Raw genomic sequence first — 14,763 nt, 5'->3', positions numbered from 1 at the left:
TTTTTTGTCAAGACCCACCTACAGCCTCCTCTTGAGGACCTAAGCTTTTAAAAATCTATCACTGCTTCTGGCAAAATCTGTCAGATGTCTGACTCCAACTCAAGGTACCCCTTTTCCTACCCATCCGGCTAGAGGTTCCCTTTCTGGAGCTGATTGGAAACTTGACTTTACCCACATGCCTACCGTCAGACATGCCAAGTACTTCTTGGTCTTCTCAGGGTGGGTAGAGGCATTTTCCACAACTAACGAAAGGGCTCAGACAGTCTCTGATCTCCTCTGAGAGATCATCCCTTGATTTGGTGTCCCAGCCTCTCTCCAATCAGACAATGGTCCCGAATTTACTTCCCAGGTTCCTAAAATTCTATCTAAGGCCCTAGATGTCCCCTGGCATTTTCATATTCCCTACCACCCTTAATCTTCAGGTAATGTAGAAAGAACTAACCGCTCTTTAAAAACCACTCTTGTTAAGCTGTCACAAGAAGTTCACCTTGATTGGGTAAAACTCCTACCTCTGGCTCTTTTCAGGCTACAAGCTCTCTCCGTGACCTCTCTCCTCACCCTTTGAGCTCATGTATGGATGTCCAGTCCTAACTCCCAGTCTTTCACCTAAGTGCTCTCCCTTCCCAGACCATCTACTCACCCCATTACTTTGCCACCTCCATTCTCTCCTATGGAACTTTGCTGACTATCACCTACCACAGCCACACACTGTGTCCTGTTTACTGCCTGTCAAAATTGGAGACCAAGCCCTTCTATCCCCTCCAGATCATCAGCCCTCACCCCTCTCTCCCAAATGGCAGGGCCCTTTTAAGGAAATCCTTGTGACCCCTACAGCTGCTAAACTTGAGGGACTCTCTCATTGAGTCCATCTGTGTCACCTCAAATCTTTCATCCCTCCACCTAAAATTGACTTTTCTTCATACACATCGACCCTAACAGGACCATTCTCTGTTAAGTTCTGGAAGACATCGAGACCACCCATCTTGTCCCCAATCCCAGAAAATAAGCCTCCACTCCGGCAGCTGAGCTCAACCTCACTGGATTAGACATGGGTTTCTTGTCCTCGCTCTGCTGTTCATTTCCATCCAGAGTAGCCCTTATATCTGGAGATTCAAAGTCCAAGAAAGCCCCACAGATAACAGTCTTTCCAAATAGGGTCAGGAAACTGCTCCATAGCCGGATGCCAGGAACTGATCCAAATTGCTATCATCCCTGTATCTGTTACCCCATCTAAATATTATGATCTCTATACTTGCTTTCTCTTTGACCAGCCAAAAGATTATTGTAGAAAATGGCCAGACGAATAAGGGGGCTGTCCATATTGGTCTTGTCAGATACATATGCTAGGATTACGGACCAATCATTTCTTCTATCAACACCACAAAACACTCTTTTTCTACATACAAGACCCATGGGATTCCAGGTTGGAGGCAGGAGTTGTTGGTAAGCACTACCATAAAAATCAGCCTGGGTTCCCAGTGAGTAACATCCATATCTAGAGAAAATATGTCACAATTGCCCAACCCCTAGATATTGGAAAAGTAAGGGAGACAACCAAACACTCCTCTCAGGTCCTTACCTCTTTGACATCACCCCTCATAAATGGCACTAACTTGTCATTTCACCATTTGCTTCAGACCTTGACCTTGGCCCTACCAACTCCTTAATGTCACCAGGCCTGGATGCTTTAAAGATTTCTGGTTATGTGTATCCTTGGAACTAACTCACAATTGTCACTTACAGCGTCTCTGGTGATACTGCCCAGTGACCTTACCTTACCCTTTGTCAGCTGCCCTGACTCTGATGTTGCCTTGACTCCATACCTTACCTCTATCCCTCTCTTTGGCGTGGCAAACTGTTTTAAGACCCCCAGGACTCATTCTGTAGGAACGCTAAGCTCCCTAGACTGCAATAGAACCATAACTCTCAACATATCATCTCTGCCACAATGCCCTGCAGTCCAGCACACATCAATTCTCTGCATCACTCAGGTATATCATCACCTACCCACCATCTGGTCAGGAGTTTGCATGTTGGTACTCCTTTTCCCTGAACTAAGAGTAATCCAGGGAAATGAGCCCCTGCCAATCCCAGTTGTAGATATGATAGCTGCTCAACATAAGAGGGCAGTTCAGGTTGTGCCACTCTTGGTCGCTATGGGAATAGCCATAGGTGCTGGTACTGGAACTGCAGGGATGACGACTTCTATGACCCAATATTATACATTCACTTCCCAGTTTAAAAGCAATCTTCAAGAAATGACTGAAACTGTGCTTACTATCCAGAAACAGATTGATTCTATGGCAGCCGTGGTGCTTTTGAACCAACAGGGGCTTCATGTCCTGACAGCTAAAGAAGGTGGTCTTTGCCTGTTCCTCCAAGAAGAATGCTGTTTCTACGTCAACCAATCTGGGATAGTGAGAAATAAAATCCAGGAGCTACAGTCAGACATCAAGAACTTCAGAGACTGTGAGACCTCCAGCTCTGGGATTTTCGAAAATCCTATATGGAAGTGGATACTGCCTTTTGTAACACCTTTCCTAGTCATCTTCCTGGCATCATTTTTTTTCCGACCTGCACCAAGAGGAAAGCATGTCTGTGAGAAGAGTCGCTTTACTGTCAGGCATTTTATTTTTTATTTTTTTAAAGATTCATTATTTATTATATGTAAGTACACTGTAGCTGTCTTCAGACACTCCAGAAGAGGGCATCAGATTTCATTACAGATGATTGTGAGCCACCATGTGGTTGCTGGGATTTGAACTCGGGACCTTTGGAAGAGCAGTCGGTGCTCTTAATCACTGAGCCATCTCACCAGCCCCCTGGCATCATTATTTGCTCTCTGCCTTATTAATCTTGTTTCTACATTTCTTCAAGGAGAAATAAAAAAAAAATTCTAACCAAACTATTAATCAGCCCCTGTTACAGGATTACCAGCCGCTGCCCACAGAGGAACCTGATTCGAACGTTTACCAAGTGGATCCTGACGGTGAAAGCTGGCTACACCCCAAAATGGACAACGCCCTTAGTCAGCAGGAAGCAGCTTAAGAGACACAACACTCTTATTCCCTTTTCACCATTGGCTTCTCCCTCCCTCCCTCCCCCTTCTCTTTATAATAGCAAGAAGGGAGGTATGTTGGCATCAGGACCTCCAAAACCTGTGACATCACATCCTTCAGACCTGTTGCCAAGACAATGGCCACCATATTCCCAGAATCCACTTGGCTCACCTCCCACTTTTACCTGTGTTATGTCATTATCCATAAATATAAGGTGAATGCCCCTCCCTCCCTCTCTCTTCCCTCCTTCTCTTTCTGCCACCACCTTCCTTGCCCCTCTCTCTCCCAATAAACCTCTTACACTTGGAACTGTTTTGGCCTAGTGTGCTGTGTTCAGACACGAGCTGATATTCTAACACATCAGGCAGGGTCCTTTAATGGTGCTAGACTCTTTCTATAAACAGTCGTCACAGTGTTTTCTCTGTGCTTACCTTGTGTGCAACTTTAAAACCACTCAAGCTCTTTTCCCCATCACAACCGTTATTTCCTTATCTTTCTGCTCTCGTTCCTGGTCTCTCTCACTGAGATGCTGGGTAAGACTGGAGGCCAGTAGCCAGGCCACAGTGTGAGGGACCAGGGGCCACGCCACAGTGTGACTGCTAGCCACACCACAAATACTGTCCTGGCTTGACTTTTTTTCTTGCTAGATACATTAGATGATTACATTTTAATTCTGACTCACTCAAGTTTTTAGATATAATACAGTTGTATTCTTTGCCAGAATGTAACCAAACGCCTGTGGCCCAGTTCCCAGTAGATTTCTTTTTCCTCTCTGAAACTTCATGAGCACTGAAGTGGAAGTTTAAGGGTTCATTGGAGAGTCAGTTGTGTCAGACGGTGTTTTGCTGGGACAGATACTTGAAAGAGTGTTGTCCTGAAGTGGACACGAGTGACAGGATGCTTCACTAAGGCAGAATCCTGAAAGAATGTTTCACTGAAGCAGACACAGGTGAAAGAATTGTAAGGGTCCATAATTCGCCAAAGAATGATACCCGGTAAATGCAAAGAGTGTTTTATTCTGCACAAGCCCAGCGTGCTGGGATCTCCCATTACCAAGATAGAGAGACAACCAAGTGAGCTTGCAGGCCTGATTATATATTAGGGGATTCTTGGGTACGTGACCTTTATCTTTCTCCATCTCTCGGGACATTCGATTACCAGGGGACAGGGGCTGGAAACTGTTGCTGAAGAACTTCTGGCAGTGTGATGGCAGCTTCCTGGCACTTCCTCAGACTCAGGCCGATTGGCAGAGTGATGTCAGCTGAGAGACATTCACATGGAGTTTTGCTATGACACACTCACATGCTGAGACAAGATAGGTTACCACCCATGGAGGCCAAGTGATGTTTGGAGGGAGTATAAATAGGACTCAACTGACTGTGAGGGGGACTTGTTTTGAAACATTTCTTGTTTTCTTCCTTTCTTCCTTTCCTTTCCTTCTTTCCTTTCCTTTCCTTTCCTTTCCTTTCCTTTCCTTTCCTTTCCTTTCCTTTCCTTTCCTTTCCTTTCCTTTCCTTTCCTTTCCTTTCCTTTCCTTTCCTTTCCTTTCCTTTCCTTTCTTCCTTTCCTTTCCTTCCTTCCTTCCTTCTTTCCTTTCCTTTCCTTTCCTTTCCTTTCCTTTCCTTTCCTTTCCTTTCCTTTCCTTTCCTTTCCTTTCCTTTCCTTTCCTTTCCTTTCCTTTCCTTTCCTTTCCTTTCCTTTCCTTTCTTCCTTTCCTTTCCTTCCTTCCTTCCTTCCTTCCTTCCTTCCTTCCTTCCTTCCTTCCTTTCCTTTCTCCCTCCCTCCCTCCCTCCCTCCCTCCCTCCCTCCCTCTTTCTTTCTTTCTTTCTTTCTTTCTTTCTTTCTTTCTTTCTTTCTTTCTTTCTTTCTTTCTTTCTTTCTTTCTTTTTTTGTTTTTTTGAGACAGGGTTTCTTTGTGTAGCCCTGGCTGTCTTGGAACTCACTCTGTAGACCAGGTTGGCCTCAAACTAAGAAATCAATTTGCCTCTGCCTCTCAAATGCTGGGATTAAAGGCGTGTGCCAGCAACATTTCTTGGTCTTTGCTGATCTTCGCTTCATTGAGAGAGGCACAACTGGGAACTTCTGGTGTCCCTAGCTGTCCAGTTTCCTCCTGCTGCCTGGTGTAGATTCAGCTGGGGCCAGGCTGTCTCTGCTAGGCTGTGCCACCACTGCTGCTTTTCCAACACTGCTGAACTGGGCTGCTGGTGCATCCGTGAAGTGTTTGCGAGTGGATTGAGTGCTACTGCTGACCTCTGAGCTGAACTGAAGATTTCTGCTGATAACGCAGATGGGATTGGCTCCAGAGAACCATTTCTAAACAGGCCCACTTCCCCTGTATCCTTTTTCCCCCCACTAACCTCTGATGGGTGGTGGGCTAGAAGGGAGATTAAAACCTTTAAGAACCATTATTTAAATTAGGGTGTAATAAATCTCAGCCTACAGAGCACAGTCTCTACTGTCCACATTTCTTTTTTATTTTAAGTTTTTTTATTGCAAATTCATACAATAAACATGGATCATGATTTCTCTTCCCACACTTCCTCCCAGTTCCTCCCTACCTCCCTACCCATCCAACCTCCACACTTTCTTTAGCGTTCTTTTTAGAAAACAGACAAATAAAACAAACAAAACAGATTTTTACAAAAAAATTGAAAAACACAAGAAACACATAGACACACATAAAAAAACAAACAAAACAAAACAACAACAAAAACCCAGAAAAACACACAACTCCCCCCCCGAAACCATAATATACAAGCAAAAAGTCGGAAAGAAAAATGCTCAAACAAAACAATATGAGACAAAAAAAAACTACAAAAATACCACTGAGTTTGTTTTATGTTGGCCATATACCGGTGAGAAGAGTATACAGCCTTCCCTTTAAGTCTGGCTAACATTTGCAATGAGATTTTCCCTTTGCAAGCAGTTGATTGCAGATAGCTTCCTGGTTAAGAATGGGACCCCATCTGACCAGAACCTCTCTGCGGGTCCTGTGTGTGCTGCCACAGCCTCTGTGAGCCCCATCCCATTTATAATTGAGTACTCTAAAGTCTCCTACTCTCTGCAAACTGTCCAGTTGTGAATATCTGTGTTAGTTCCCATCTACTGCAAGAAGCTTCTTTGATGATGTCTAAGCCAGGCACTAATCTACGTGAATAGCAGACTGTTATTAAGAATCCCTTTATTGCTGTTTTCCCCTATGCCCCTGGCTTGTCTAGTCTCGGGCTCTTGGCCACCAGAGCAGTGTCAGGCAAGGCTGCCATTTCTTGGAATGTCTTAACTCCAATCAGAGAGTGGTTGGTTACTGCCACAGCTTATGTGCCACTACTGCACTATCATGTAATGCAGACAGGACACCATTGTGGATCAAAAGGTTTGTAGCTGGGTTAGTGTCTACCTACAAGTCAGTAGGAATGGAAGCTCCAGTTGGTACCAGCTCAACTTCTCCATGCTCAATGAGATGTGTAGGCGCTGTCTTCAGCAGTGGGTCCTTACCATCAGTTTGTGGAGAGCAAACAACAGCTTGGTGATAGCCTGAATTGTTTGAGGGTATCCACAGGGCTCCTTTGGCCAACGACTCAATTAGACAGAACCCACTCCTGGCATTGGAGATTTCATTTGATGGTGAAAGATACCTGGTTGGGGCACTGCCTCCCCCATATGGTGACTCCATTTAGATTTTGCTTATCTATGAATATATTTTAATAAGCTTCTACAATAGTAGGTTTTCCCTTCAAGTGACCCTTAATGTTAGTTTTTTTTTTCTTCCTGTATTCTCTCCCTTAGCCTTCTCTTCCCTCTGCTCTCAATATAATCCTGTTCCAGTCTCTCTCCTATCTCTCTATTACTATATATTCTATTTCTCCTTCCTTGGGAGATCTGCCTCCTTCCCTAGTCATTTACTCTATATGTAATCTCTGTGAATACATGAATTGTAGCATACCTATAAAAGGCTTAACAGCTAACACACACATATTAGAGAATACATATAATATTTGTTTTTTGGAGTCTGGGTTACTTCACTTAAGATGATGTTTTCTTACTCTGTCTATCTACCTGCAAAATTTTGATTTTGTTCTTCTTTTTAACATCTGAATAATATACCATTGCATATGGTGGAGAGATGGCTCAGTGGTTAAGAGCACTGGATGTTGTTCCAGAGCCCCTGAGTTCAATCCCTAGCAACCACATAGTGACTCACAGACATCTATAATGGGATCTTATGTCCTTTTCTGCCTTGCACAATATATTCATGCAGAACACTCGTATTAAAATAAAACAAAATAATGTAAAATGAAACAAAATGCACACACACACACACACACACACCTATGTATACCATTGCATAATTTTACAACACTTTCTTTATCCATTAATCTGTTAATGAATATCTAGGTTGTTTCCAATTTCTGGCTACTGCAAATGGAACAGCAATGAAGATGAACGAGCAAATGTATTAGGGTGAAGTATCCTCTGGGTATATGCCCAAGGGAAGCATAGCTGGATCTTGAAGTAGATTCATTGCCAGCTTCCCGAGGAACCACTTTCGTATTTCCACAGTTGCTGTACATGTTTCCAGTCTCATCAGCAATGGATAAGGGCTTTCCCTTACTTCACATCCTCACCAGCATGAGCTGTGATTTGTTTTATTGATCTCGGCCATTCTGACTAATAGAGGATGAAATTTCAAAGTAGTTTTAAATCGCATTTCCCTGATGACTAAGGATGTTGAACACAAGAGTTTCTCAGCCATCTGTGCTCTGTCTTTGAGAACTACATTTAGATCTATACACCATTTTAAAACTGGTTATTTGTTTTCTTGCTGCCCAGTTTTGTTTTGGCTTTAGTTCTTCATATGTTTTAGAAATTAGCCCTCTATCAATTATGTAATTGGTAAAGCTCTTTTCCCATTCTTTAGGCAGCAACTTTGTCTGAATGATGGCGTCCTTTGCCATACAGAAGTTTTTGGTGTCGTGAGGTTCCATTTATTACTTATTATTCCCAGTGCCTGTGTTAACAGTGTCCTGTTCAGAAAGTCTTTTCCTATGTCTCTGATTTCAAGCCTATTTCCCACTTTCTCTTCTGTCACATTCAGGGTATCTGGCCTTATGTTAAGGTCCTTAATCACTCTGGACTGGGGTTTTTCTTGCAGGGCATAGATAAACAAGGACCCATTTGTTCTCTTGCACATGCTGTGACCCAGCTGTCTGCAGCAATGTGTGTGGAAGATACTGCCTTTTTTCCAGCCCATTTTGTCTTCAGTTTGATTCCATTGATCAATGTATCTGTTTTTTGGTTTTATTTATTTATTTATTTATTTATTTATTTATTTATTTATTTATTTATTTATTTATTTATTTATTTATTTATTTTTCCGAGACAGGAGTTCTCTGTATAGCCCTGGCTGTCCTGGAACTCACTTTGTAGACCAGTCTGGTCTCGAACTCAGAAATCTGCCTGCCTCTGCCTCCCGAGTGCTGGGAGTAAAGGCGTGAGCCACCACACCCGGCTAATGTATCTGTTTTTATGCCAATATGCTATTTTTATTACTATAGCTCTGAGGCGCAATTTGAAATCAGGGGTAGTGATACCTCTGAATAATAATTTTTTATCAATCAAGATTGTTTTCATTATCTTGTTTTTTTTTTTAATGTGTGGGCGTTTCCATATGAAGCTGAAAATTGTTGTTCAAATTCCATAAAAAATTGTGCTGGAGTTTTGAAGGGGATTTCATTGAATCTGGACATTGATTGGTTTTGGTAGGATGGCCATTTTCACTCTAACAATCTTTATATCTTCATCAATTTCTTTCTTCAACGTCTTAAAGTTTTCATTATGCAAATCCCTCTCTTGCTCGGTTAGAGCTGTCTCAAAACGTTCTTTGAGGCTAATATGAAAGGTATGGCTTCCCTGATTTCTTTTTCAGTTCGTTTGTCATTTGTGTATAGAAAAGTTGCTGAAGTCTGTGAGTTAATTTTGTATCTAGCTAACTTTGTTGAAAGTGTTTATCAGTGGTAGGAGTTTCCTGGTGGAGTTTTAGGATCTTTTATGTATATAATCATATCATCTGCAAATTAAGATGCTCTGACTTACTTCTTTCCAATTTGTATTCCTTTGATCTCACTCAGTTGTCTTATTGATCTAGCTAAGACTTTCAGTACTGTATTGAATAGATAAGGAGTGGAGTCCTTGTCTTGTTTCTGATTATTTATTTATTTATTTTTGGTTTTTTTTTTGTTGGTGGTGGTAGTGGTTTTTTGTTTTTTTGTTTTTTTGTTTTTTGTTTTTTTTTTTGAGACAGGGTTTCTCTGTGTAGCTATTGCTTTCTTGGAATTCCCTCTGCAGACCAGGCTGGCCTCAAACTCAGACATCTGCCTGCCTTTGCCTCCCAAGTGCTGGGATTAAAGGTGTGCGCCACCAATGCCTGGCTGGAGTGTAGATTTTTAAGTTATGTCCTTATGATGGATTTCCTTAATGTCTGTTGTGATGTCCCTCTTTCTCTTTTTTTTCTCTAATTTTATTAATTTAGATCTTCTCTCTCCATCTTTTCGTTCATTTAGCTAAAGGTTTATCAACCTTATTAATTCTCTCAAAGAACTGACTGTTCATTAATTCTTTGTATTGGTTTTGTTTATTTGGTTCTATTTTATTGATTTTAGCCCTGAGTTTGTGAAGTGGAAGTTTCTGCTTGGGTCAGACTCAATAGTGAGGGCAATGTGAGGCAGACTCGGGTGCTGAGTTTTGTTTGAATTTCTATATACAAGGAGGAATTTAAGGTTGTTTTGTTTTTATTGTATATTAATAGAAATTTAATGTTGTTTCATTTGAATTATTGTATACTGATAGGAGGATTTTAAGGTTGTTTTGTTAGTCTGTCTGTCTGTCTGTCTATCTATCTATCTATCTATCTATCTATCTATCTATCTATCTATCTATCTATCTATCTGGTTTTTTGGTTTTTCACAGGGTTTCTCTGTGTAGCCCTGGCTGTCCTGGAACTCACTCTGTAGACCAGGTTGGCCTCAAACTCAGAAATCCGCCTGCCTCTGCCTCCTGAGTGCTGGGATTAAAGGCATGTGCCACCAACGCCCGGCCTAGACTATATTTTACATAAGCTATTTATTTAAAATATGCAATGTTCTAGTTTCATGGTTCTTATCATTTTTATTGCATGTAGATTGTTACTATCAGAGAAAAAGACAATCTTTTAAATGAAAGGGAGTCTATGAGATGGAAGTTTCTGGTTGGGTCATGTGATGCAGACTCAGGTGGTGAGGCCAACTGGTGTTTTGCTGAGGCAAGATCCATGGGAGGACGTGTGATGTTTGGGAAATTATAAATAGGATTCAGTGGACGAGACAGCGAGCTTGCATAGCTAACTTTGCATACTTTATTGGTCTTGACACTTCATCTTTGTTGACCTTTGTTTCATTGGGAAAGGCACGGCAGAGAACTTCTCCTGACATCCCCGCTGGTCCTGGTTGTGAAGGCCTTGCTGTTTCTGGGAGATTGTGCCACTGCTAGGCTGCTGCTGTTTTGATAAACAGAGACTGATAGGGCTGGAGAGATGGCTCAGCAGTTACAAGCAATGACTGCTCTTTCAGAGGTCTTGAGTTCAATTCCCAGCAACCACATGGTGCCTCACAACCATCTGTAATGGGATCTGATGCCCTCTTTTGGTGTGTCTGGGGAGAGCAATCGTGTACTCCTATGCAGAAAATAAACAAACAAATAAATCTAAACAACAACAACAAAACCTCAAGAGACTGAAATTGCCCCAAGGAGCTACTTTTAACCAGGTCTATATCCCCTTGTCCTGTTTACCATCTTTTCTTCTCTACCTTTGGACAGTGGGCTAGAAATGGGGGTCAACGTGTTTGTGAATCTTTTTTTGTTGTTTTTTTTGTTTTGTTTTGTTTTTCCAGACAGGGTTTCTCAGTGTAGCCCTGGCTCTGTCTTGGAACTCACTGTGTAGACCAGACTGGCCTCGAACTCAGAAATCTGCCTGCCTTTGCCTCCCAAGTGCTGGGATCAAAGGCATGCGCCACCATATGTGAACCCTTGTAAACGCTTATTAAAAATAGGTTTTAAAAAATCTAAGCCTACAAGTTTGATTATTTCTTGCCATCTACTTTTATGGAGTGTTATTTCTTCTTTTTTCTTTTCCTAGAGTTTCAGTTGTTCCATTAGGTTACAAATACTCATATTACTGATTACTCTCCAACTATCTGTTGTAGATGCTCAGTGCTAGGAACTTGCCACCTAGAGCCACCCTCATTGTGTCCCGTAGCTGTGGGCACGCCATGCTTTTATTTTCACTCAGTTCTAGAAAGTTTTAAATTTCCTTCTTGATTTCTGTCTCAGCCCATTTTTCATTCAGTGGTGAGTTGCTCAGTTTCTGTGAGTTTGCATACTTTCTGTCGTTTCTGTATCCAGCTTTAATCTATGGTGGTCTAATAGGTGCAGGATGTTTCAATTTTCTTGTGTCTGATAAGACTTGCTTTGTGTCCAAGTATATGGTAGATTTTGAAGAAAGTTTCATAAGGTGATGAGAAGAAGGTATAGTCTTTTGTGTTTGGGTGAAATGTTCTGTAAATACCTGCTAGATCCATTTGGTTTATAGTGCTATTCAATTCCAGCATTTCTCTGTTTAGTTTTTATCTGGATTGCCTGTCTATTGGCCAGTGTGTGATATTAAAATCACCCATTAGCGCTGAGAAGCACCTGAAAAAATGTTCAACATCCTTAATCATCAGGGAAATGCAAATCAAAACAACCCTGATATTCCACCTCACACCAGTCATAATGGCTAAGATCAAAAATTCAGGTGACAGCAGATGCTGGTGAGGATGTGGAGAAAGAGGAATACTCCTCCATTGCTGGTGGGATTGCAAGCTTGTACAACTACTCTAGAAGTGAGTCTGGAGGTTCCTCAGAAAATTGGACATAATACTACCAGAAGATCCAACAATACTTCTCCTGGCCATATACCCAGAAGAAGTTCCAACTGGCAATAAGAACACATGCTCCACTATGTTCATAGCAGCCTTATTTATAATAGCCAGAAGCTGGAAAGAACCCAGACGTCCCCCAACAGAAGAATGGATACAGAAAATGTGGTACATTTACACAATGCATACTACTCAGCTGTTAAAAAACAATGAATTTATAAAATTCTTAGACAAATGGATGTATATGGAGGATATCATCCTTAGTGAGGTAACCCAATCGCAAAAGAAGTCATTAGATATGCACTCACTGATAAGTGGATATTAGCCCAGAAACTTAGAATACCCAAGATACAATTTGCAAAACACAAGAAAATCAAGAAGAGGTAAGACCAATGGGTGGATACTTCTTTCCTCCTTAGAACAGGGAACAAAATACCCATGAAAGGAGTTACAGAGACAAAGTTTGGAGCTAAGATGAAAGGATGGACTATCCAGAGACTACCCAACCTGGGGATCCATCCCATAACCAGCCACCAAACCCAGGAACTATTGCATATGCCAGCAAGATTTTGATGAAGGGACCCTGGTATAGCTGTCTCGTATGAGGCTATGCCAGTGCCTAGCAAATACAGAAGTGGATGCTCACAGTCATCTATAATACAGAACACATGGCCCCCAATGGAGAAGCTAGAGAAAGCACCCAAGGAGCTGAAGGAGTCTGCAACCCTATAGGTGGAACAACAATATGAACTAACTAGTACCCCCAGGGCTCGTGTCTCTAGCTGCATATGTAGCAGAAGATGGCCTAGTTGACCATCATTGGGAAGAGAGGCCTCTTGGTATTGCCTCAGTACAGGGGAACGCCAGGGCCAAGAAGCAGGAGTGGGTGGGTAGGGAGCAGGGTAGGGGAAGGGTATAGGGAACTTTCGGGATAGCATTTGAAATTTGAAATGTATATAAAGAAAATATCTAATAAAAATGTGAAAAAAATAAAATAAAATAAAATCACCCATTAGCACTGTGTGAGGGTCAATATGTAATTTTAGCTGTAGAAATGTTTCTTTTACAAACTTGGATGTCCTTGTGTTTGGTGCATAGATGTTAAGAATTGCAATGTCCTCTTGGTGGATTTTTTCTTTGATGAGTTAGGAGTGCCTGTCTTACTTAGGGTTTTACTGATGTAAACAGACACTATGACCAAAGCAACTATTATAAGGACAGCATTTAATTGGGGCTGACTTACAGGTTCAGAGGTTCAGTCCATGATCATCAAGGTGGGAACTTGGCAGTATCCAGGAAGGCAGTATCCAGGAGGAACTGAGAGTTCTACATCATCATCTGAAGGCTGCTAGCAGAATACTGGCTTCCAGGTAGCTAGGATGAGGGTCTTAAAGCCCAGGCCCACAGTGATATACCTACTCCAACAAGGCCACACCTACTCCAACAGGGCCACACCTACAACAGGGCCACATCTCCTAATAGTGTTAGTCCCTGGGCTGAGCACATACAAACCATCAGCATCCTTCTCTATCTCTTTGACTAGTTTTTGATTTGAAGTGATTTTGTCAGATATTAAAATGGCTGTTTTAAAAAAACCTGTTTGCTTCTTGTTTTTTCTCCTTCCTCTATTTCTATTATTTGCTTGAAATATTTTTAAAGATTTATTTATTTATTTATTTATTTAATGTATGTGGGTATACTGTGGCTGTCTTCAGACACACCAAAAGAGGTCTTCCAATCCCGTTACAGATGGATGTGATCCACCATGTGGTTACTGGGAATTGAACTCAGGATTCCTGGAAGAGCAGTCAGTGCTCTTAACCCTGAGCCATCTCTCCAGCCCCCCTGGAATATCTTTTCCATTCTTTTCTTGGTATGATATGTATCCTTGATGGTAAGATGTGTTTCTTGGATGTAGCAGAAAAGAAAAATGGATCCAACCCACTCTGTTAGTCTGTCTTTCCTTGGAGAATTGAAACCATTAATATTGAGTTATCTATGAGCAGTGTTTATTAAATTCTGTTTTTTAAAAGACTTATTTATCATACATAAATACACTGTAGCTGTCTTCAGACACAACAGAAGAGGGTGTCAGATCTCATTACGGGTGGTTGTGAGCCACCATGTGGTTGCTGGGATTTGAACTCAGGACCTTCAGAAGAGCAGTCAGTGCTCTTACCCACTGAGCCACCTTGCCAGCCCAAATTGTTGTTATGGTGTAGTCTTCCCCCTCTTTTGATTTTTCAGTCTGAGACTATGCTTTGTGGTTTTTTGGGGTGTGTATGTGTGGCTAACTTCTTCATATTGAGGTTTTCCTTCTAGCACTTTCTAGCAGTATCTGTAGACTGTGCTTAGATTTGGTTTTATTGTGGGATGTTTTACTTTCTTTGTCTATTGTGATTGATATAGTAGTCTGGCCTGGCATATGTGGTCTCTTAGAGTTTGCAGAACACCCATACAGGCCCTGCTGGCTTTCAGAGTCCCCACTGAGAAGTTGGGTGCTGTTCTAATCCGAATGGGTCTGCCTTTATGTGTTACTCAACCTTTTCTTTTCTTTTTTTAAAGATTTATTTTATTATTATATGTAAGTACACTGTAGCTGTCTTCAGACACACCAGAAGTGGGTGTCAGATCTCATTACGGGTGGTTGTGAGCCACCATGTGGTTGCTGGGAATTGAACTCAGGACCTTTGTAAGAGCAGTCAGTGGCTCTTACCCAATGAGCCATCTCTCCAGCCCTCAACCTTTCCCCT

Source organism: Mus musculus, chromosome 8 (genome assembly GCF_000001635.26).
Source record: "Mus musculus strain C57BL/6J chromosome 8, GRCm38.p6 C57BL/6J".
NCBI classification, from domain to species: Eukaryota; Metazoa; Chordata; class Mammalia; order Rodentia; family Muridae; genus Mus; species Mus musculus.
This window is presented reverse-complemented; position numbering follows the sequence as displayed.